The sequence below is a fragment of the Myotis lucifugus genome, unplaced genomic scaffold (genome assembly GCF_000147115.1).
Source record: "Myotis lucifugus unplaced genomic scaffold, Myoluc2.0 scaffold_27, whole genome shotgun sequence".
Taxonomy (NCBI): domain Eukaryota; kingdom Metazoa; phylum Chordata; class Mammalia; order Chiroptera; family Vespertilionidae; genus Myotis; species Myotis lucifugus.
This window is the reverse complement of record NW_005871075.1, coordinates 748,008-756,460: the sequence shown is the minus strand read 5'-3', so window position 1 is coordinate 756,460 and position 8,453 is coordinate 748,008. Positions and strand designations below refer to the sequence as shown.

The following is an 8,453-nucleotide window of genomic DNA, read 5'->3' as shown; positions in this document are numbered from 1 at the left end:
TTGCAAGAAAAACATAGACCATGCAGGATTTTATTTGTTTTCCCAGTAAAACTAGTATCCCTTTCCACTTAGATGAGTAACTGAGATTACAGTTGGTTTGTAGCCTTCTCCCTATAGATACAGCCGGACACATCCTAACATTCCAGCAGCAATTTTTGTTTCAAGCCTGGAGTTTTAACTGGATGAAAGATCTGAGAAGATGAAGAATCCTGTATCAAGCTTTGTGTTGCAGGAGGAGCCTCAGGTAATGCTTTACGTATGTGATGTACATCAGAGCTTGCTGAGCTGGCCATCAAGGCTAAGCCCACGCTCCTAACAGGTACGAAGCTGGCCTTTCCTGTTTATTCGGATGCAGTGCAGTTGGTGTTTGCAGACGCTACATAGAAGGTTTACAAATTCAATGAACACCTTATGGGGTCCAAGTTAGCATGCACTTCTGTTGACTCTTGAGGCATGGTACCTTCCAAATAAAGCCACCTTCTTAGCAAACACAACCAAGGCTCTTGTTCCATACGCTCCAGAGGCCAATAATACGAACGAGCCAGTGACACACAAGAATTGTACAACTCCTATTTACAGAAGCCACCAATCAGTGTGGCCTTTAATAAATAATCTTAATAGTTAAGGACCAGCAGTTCTTGCTCAACAAGGAGCAAATGCTTTACATCCCTGATTGTTATGTAATGGAAGGTTGATTAGGATCTATTTTCACATTTGAAAAATACTCAACTAAAGGATTCCTTCAGGGAAAGTGGGGAGACAATATGAAGAGTAGGCCAACTACTCACAGTGAATTTATGAATTATGGGATAAACCTGGATAATGGAGTTTCTATAAATACGGGTCATATCAGATATGTGAGAAATGGTTCTAATTCAATTTTTCTTTTTTTTTAGTCCTTTCGTATATTCTAGAGTTGTGGCTCACTACCACTGAATAAACAGTGAGACTGTACATTGTATTAACGTGACCTGAACCATGGCCAACCAGTTTATCTCAGCCAGAAGAAATTATGGTTTGATGTGACAGCAGAATGACAAAGCCTGTCACAGCAAGGAGAGGATAAAGATAAGCTCTTCCAGGACTTTCTGGGCTGAAAAGTAATAGATTTTTCTTTATCTTTCTCTGAATCTGAGAAAAAAAAAAGTTCATCTCTAGCCAGTCTTTGTCTATGTGAAAACAGCTGAGACACACAATAAAAGAGGCTCTGGGAAGGCCTGGGTCAGCATTTGATATTGACATCCTTCTCATGTGATATTTCAGTTGTCTTATTTTCCGTAGCTCTTAGAACTGATACTAGAGCTCTGAACCCAAGCTGCTATATTGGAAAGGCCAAGAGTTTTAGAAACGTTCTGAATATTTGCTAGTGACAATTGTGTTCTGGGTAGACATTCATGTGGGGTGCCCTCTCTTCTGAGCTTCAAAACACTCCCAAGCTGTAAAAATGAAACTAGATCAAATGTTTGTTTTTAAAATGATAATGACATCATTATTAAGAATATCTTCTGACCTTGGACATTTTAACTCTTTGTTGCCTTTATTCTCTTTTGCTTGCTGTTGAGGTACTAACTTGCTTTGTCTTGAGCGTGTTGGTTTCCAACTTTCACAAAACTTTTTCTTGAAGTCAGGAAGAAAAATGTACTGTTTGTATACAATCAATAAAGATAATACTTCTCAGCACCATGCAACATACTGAGGGGAACTTTAAAAAATCCAGGAAATCTTGATTCGTTTTTGACAAAGGATTGTATAGAGCAAATGTTCCCCTGTTTTTCCTTTCTCTGGAATGTATAAAAAGATGTATTAGTTTCTTGTTGCTGATGTAACAAATGACCACAAATTAAGTGATACAACATTTGAACAACTTAGAACAGCACACAATTTTATTATCTCACAGTTCTGGGGATCAGAAGTCTGAAATCAAGGTATTAGCCGGTCTGTTTCTTCTGGAGGTTCTTGGGGTGGGGGTGGGGATGGGGGAACCCCATTCCTTTGCCTTTTCCAGCTTCTAGGTCAGTGATGGCAAACCTTTGAGCTCGGCGTGTCAGCATTTTGAAAAACCCTAACTTAAGTCTGGTGCCATGTCACATATAGAAATTTTTTGATCTTTGCAACCATAGTAAAACAAAGATTTATATTTTTGATATTTATTTTATATATTTAAATGCCACTTAACAAAGAAAAATCAACCAAAAAATGAGTGTCATAGGTTCGCCATCACTGTTCTAGAGGCTGCCATTTGTTGACTGATGTCCCCTTTCTCCATCTTTTTATATTTTGTTTTCTTTATTTATTTTATTTATTGATTTCAGAAAGGGGAAGAGAGACAGAAACAGAGAAACATCAATTTGTTGTTCCATTTATCTATGCATTCATTGGTTGCTTCTTCTATTCACCCTGACCAGGGATTAAACCTGCAACTTGGCATATCTGGACGACACTCTAACCAACTGAGCTACCCAACCAGGGCTCCTTCCTCCATCTTCAAAGCCAGAAACACAACATCTTCCGAGATCTCCATGACTCTACTCTTATCCTCTTTTACTTTATAAAACCTCTCGTGATTACATTGGACCCACCCAGATAATTAGGATGATCTCCCTATTTTAAGATTTTTAATCACATCCGCAAAGTCCCTTTCCATGTAAGGTGGCAACATAGTCACAAGTTCTGGGGATTAAGGCATGGACATTATTGATGAGCTTATCACAGCAGAATAGGAGCAAATATTTGCAATCAGCTAGAAGAAGCTGATTCAATACTCTGATTATTTGATATACTGCTGTAAGATATGTCTGAATAGTAACTTTGGTGAAATTCATTTGTGAGCTTATTCTCTTAGGACTATAAACGTCAGAGTCAAATAACAGGAAATTTTTCTACACACATGAAGCCAAAGCTATCACCTTTGGCTTATTACCAGATGTTTTTGTAGCCCTTGACCTTGAGTTGAGGATACTAAATAATTGAGCAACTTCCTTTTTGTGTCTTGATATGAATATTCCAGGCATATTTATTTGTTAAGATGTTCATAAACAGCTGAGGTCCATAAACATTCCTAATTCTAATTTCAAAGCTGTTTTATTATGGACTGTGTATATATTTTAGTATTAGAAATAGAATGAGAGAAAAGCCAACAAGGAAGGAGAAAGCTAAGTTACATCTACAAAACATGGGAAACTTTAGGGTCTCTCGAAACTTGGAGAAATTGAAAAATATTTCAGTCCCTTGTGTACCACTTAATTTAAGAAAGGTTTCAAGCAAATGAGAATATTTAAAAAGTATTAGAAAGCATACGGACCTTTGTAAGAAGATGTTTTTATCTCATAGCAAATTCCAGTCATGAAGAAGAATCATAGTTTGTTCCCATGCTCAGTGGGAAGGATGACAAAGACAATGGATGATGCCTGCCTTCGGTGTGGAACAGGGAAGACTCATATGGACCACGCATCTGCTCTCCCTTCATTCAATCTTTTGTTTGGATGCTTCTGAATAAGAGTCCCAAAAATGAGGCTTTGTCAAAGCATATGCAAAGTGTGTTCTTAATGTTATTTCTGTTCGTACCACAAAAGATAAAGAATGAGTGTGTTCTTCCAAGGAAGCTGACATATTTTGCCAACAATGCATTCCATTAAATGCATCCATAAAGGTCATGACCTTTTCTTACTATCATTCCTAGAACTATTTTATTATGACCACAGAAAATAAGAAAACCGACATTTTTCTTATGTGGCTCTGTAAAGCTGAATGATGAGATGTTTTATTTTTCAATATAAAAACAAAAAAAAGAAGGCAAACTTAAAAGGAAGAAAAACACAGTATTTCTAGAGTGGGTCACCACAATACATTTCATAGTAGGTAAAAACCATGAGAAAGGGGATAGCAGGTATAGTTCTGATATATGAAAAATCAAAATAGATGAAAAGAAGTGAGGGCGCCACGCGCACAACCCGCACCCGTGGGAGCCGGGGGTCGCGTGAGCCAGAGCCCGACCCTCGATGGAGCACAAGCAGGGGCAGGGGCCCTCCCTGCCTCCCCGCCTCCCCGCCTCCCCGCCTCCCTCCCGCCAGCTGCTGGACTCGGTGCTCCAGAGCCTCGACTTTGGAGAGACAGAAGATGAAGCGGAACAGAAAAGGATCCGAAAGAAAAAGGAAAACAAGAAGAGAGAGGCGGGGACCCCCGTGGCCTGGGAGCCCAGCCCGCTCCCCCACCTGGTGCTCCTGTAAGAGGCCCGAGGAAGAGGGCTTCGAGCTTCTCGGAGCTCCGGGAAGAGCAGCAGCGCGCCCCCTCTGTGACCCCCCTGGAGGCCCCCGCTGGGCCACAAGCCCCTCCTACGGCAGCATCGCGCTCTCACCTGGACAGGAGAGAGCCGGTGGAAGTGGTGGAATTCCACAGCAGGAGTAAGAAAAGGAAACAGAACCCGGATCAAGATGAGAACACCAAGACCAAAACTAGTATCCTTGAGAAAGATGTGAATATACAAGAATTTAACTTAGAAAAGGCTCAGCTGGAGGTGCACCGGTTTGGGATCACAGGCTCCCAGTATTTTGTCAAGTGGACGGATTGGCCAGGTTGGAAAATTCAAAAATGGGACCTTGATTCTGAGCCAAGTTGACATCAGGAAAATAAACTCTTCCCGCGTGGCTAAGTGAGCTGCTGCCGAGCGAGAGGGATGGGGAAGCCCTTGTACTGAGACTGGGCCGGCCAGACTCCAGACTGTTATTTATTTCCTGTTTCATGACTGTTCTTTGAGGGAAAAATCAGATAGGACCAGTAAAGCTTCTGGGGCTAATGTGTCTGAGGGGCCACGTTGGGCCAACCACGCGCCATGTGCATGTAAAGTAAACCTGGTGAAAGATGTCCCCAGCATGTCACTCGAGTTTCACTTTCACTGATGTTTTGTGCATTTGCTCGTAATAAGATTTCTCATGAATGTACTGATTTATAAGGGCTAATAATTAACTTTCAATCGCCATTTAATTTTCTAAAAATGATTTTATGTCACTGTATCGTGAAAGAGCTAACAATGTGGTTATTTGTCAAGTTATTTTGTGGGAAAAGCAGCTTCCATGTTCAGTCCCTATATGAAGTCTACTTCACAGGAAGGGACATAAATAAAATTCACCCTTTGGGGTGTGTGTGGCCGTGAAAAAAAAATACATGAAAGAAAAATCATAATGCACAAAATCATGAAAAGACATGAACAAGCATAGGAAATAAATAAGTTTTGAAGAATAATGAATGTTAGTTCATTCATGTTCATTAATTACATAGATGTCAGGAATGAGATATTTTCATTATTTAGCAATAACATATTTATGTATTTTCAAATTTTGTATTTCAAAGTGTAAATTCGGAGTCAAGGGACTGTTTTTAACCACATAGAATAAATAAAAAGCATTTTCTTTGTACAATTATTCTCAGAATAATGCAATGGAGCTTCCAGAGATACTTAAAAGGCCAAACAATGGTGGCTGTTTCCAGAGATGTCTGCCAGAGGTGCTCTTGAGGGTAGAAGACCGATAGTGGAAGAGAATGAAAACACAAGACATGTATGTGTTTCAAGAGGAACCAATGGAGAAACTATTAAAACATTTTTACTAAGATATGATTTGGGTTTATTTTCAAGGACATTTTGCAAAGCTTTGATTGGTCCTTTCTTTGTTTCACTTTCAAAAAGTCTGGGCTCTTATTCTTGGACTGCTGGTTGGGTACCCTGGATACAAGGTCTACAAACAGTCCTGTGTTGGTAAACTAGCGCTGGGAAAAACGACCCTGACTGGTAGAATTTGCCAATGCATGTGGTGTAAATTCTTCCACCATGGCTGATTTCCAGCTACCACTAAGATGTCATTGGAGGCCGAGTTTGGAAGAGAGGCACAGCATGGACTCCAGCCCGCTTCAGGAAGGAACTATCCAGAACTCTAATGGCTTTGCTTCCTAACCTATGTCTGCATACTTGTTATGGGCATCATATTGGGAACACTTTTCCTCTCACTCTGTGGACTTCCTGAAACCCCCGAGTGAGGGTTCAACTTTCAGGTCCTCACCAAGACAAGAAAATGTGGACCAGGAGATTATCCAATCTGCTAGCTTTATCCCTTCAGGATGAGCATCCACAAAGGGAACAAAACATTGCCATGAGACCAAGGGAATCAGAGGACCACACAAGGACACACAATGGACTTCACTCTCTCCATGAAGTCACAGGAGCCACAACCCTCCTCCAGGAGGGAAGGAGACATGAGATCTGAGCGGTTGCATAGTGTGTCTAAAAGCATATTTAAATGATTGCATCTGGCTTGTGTGTACAGATCCGATGCAGCCTTCCTTCTCTACCACCCAGGCCCCGGGCTTTTAAGGAAGATAATGGAAGTCTTTGATGGTGAAGATGTATTCTAGGGGCACATCCATGGTGCAGTGAGAGCATGTTTGCTGCTCCACTTCATTTGATTGGCCTTGCTCAGTTTCCTGGCTGTTTGCTTTCAGGATGAGCTTGATCAGGAAGTAGATACCAGTGACCGAGGTGAAGGGGGTATGAACAGAAACAGTGTCCCTGCACGATTTCTCCCACTGACCAGCTCCCTTCCTTCTTGAGAGAACTGAGGATCTGGAGGTGTTTCTGCATCCGGAGGCACCACTGGTCTGGGCAGAAATCGTTTTCTCAGCTGTAATGCAGTTGTGGCCACTGGTGTTTCAGGCCTGGAGCCATTGGGTAGACTGAAGACCGAGAGGTTGCTCAAGGAAACTTGCTGGAGTAGGTGGTACTGTGCTTCTCAAGTGATGATGTAGGTCCAGTTTGTTTTTCTTTTTTGATTCTAATCTGCTGTAGACACGGGTGCTTTTATGAAGTGCCAGGAAGTGACTTGTTGAGCGGCAAAGGGTTTCGGTGTCTTGCTGGAGCTCACAGGTGTTAGCAGTGGCGCTGGTGAGTGGCAATGCTGGAACATTAATTGAGACAATCTCCTATTCTCATGCCTTTGCATTTCCTTTTCTTTATATTCACAGCTATTGCAGCAAAGACAGTTTTGTTACAGAGAGCTCTTCAAATCTTAGGGGGAAAGATGTCTGAGGGCTTTTGGTTAAGCATGGAAGTCGGAGACTTGGCCCAGATGCTGTACCACCCACCGCTGTAAAGGGTGGTCCACGGCAGGGGTCATGACTGGGGAGGGGCTTTGCCATTGGTCGATGGAACACTAAACAAAAACCCTTTGAACAAAACAGCCAAATGAAACAGCAGGATCCTAGTTCCATAAATGCGATGCTGCACCAGGAATGCTTTTGAGTCTGGATAATATTCCCCAAAAAAGAACTGGAGGTGGAAAATTAGGATTCTAAATTATGTTCATTTAAAGTTTCTGAAAGGTAAAAACACTTATGTTTCAATGTATAAACTGAAGATATAAGAAGAGGTTGAAAAAAAATGTTACTGGAAATAAAAACAGGTGGTATGTAAATTGATAACAATAACCTCTGAATTTGATGTATAATTTTTAAATGAACAGGAACACAGGAGTCAGTAGAGAATAAATATACTGCATTTGTTAGCATAACTACATTGGGCTTCATTAGCCATAAAGAAAGTATTTGCTTCTATTTCACCTTTGGTTTTAAGAAAGGCTTTTTTCTATGCTTTGAATTAAGTGTTAATAAAACTAGTTCACATTGGATACCTACAAATTGCTTATTATGCTTTTAACCATGAAGTAATATGGTGTATCGAGCAACTATAACATGACAATCACTTTTGCTAACTGGACTGTTTCTTTTGGAAAACTGCTGAGCCATTGCATCAGGGCCCTTCCAGACGCCTACTTACCTGAGTCTGGCTCCTGCCTGGTGTCCACACAGTATTAGGCTTCAGCCCCAGGATTAGACTCATCCCGTGATCTCTGACTTAACAGAGTTCTGGTCAGACCGAGGCCCATTGCCATGACCAGTCCCCATGTTGCCTACCTTCCACCCCAACTCCTCCACAGTCAGCTTCGGATCCTTCATTACAGTCTGCCACGCCCCGTCACCTCTCTCTAGGCTCTGAGACTCTACCTACCCTAGATTGACTCACCTGGTCACACCACTACCACCCAAAGTCCTCACCTGAGTGACTTCACTGATCACTATACACTCTCCCCAAATTAAGTATTATCGATGGAAAGGGCTGTTAAAACACAATGGGGCCGAAACCGGTTTGGCTCAGTGGATAGAGCATCGGCCTGCGGACTGAAGGGTCCCAGGTTCGATTCCGGTCAAGGGCATGTACCTGGGTTGCGGGCACATCCCCAGTAGGAGATGTGCAGGAGGCAGCTGGTCGATGTTTCTCTCTCATCGATGTTTCTAACTCTCTATCTCTCTATCCCTTCCTCTCTGTAAAAAATCAATAAAATATATTTTTTAAAAAAAACCACAATGGGAAACCACCAACAAAATGAAAAACAGCCCCCGAATGAAAGATC

General features: G+C 41.7%; 1 pseudogene; it reads left to right on the top strand.

The window, feature by feature from the left end:
* The first annotated feature begins 3,998 nt into the window (after positions 1–3,998).
* Positions 3,999–4,615, top strand: LOC102417478 (annotated as a pseudogene).
* The last annotated feature ends 3,838 nt before the right edge of the window (positions 4,616–8,453 follow it).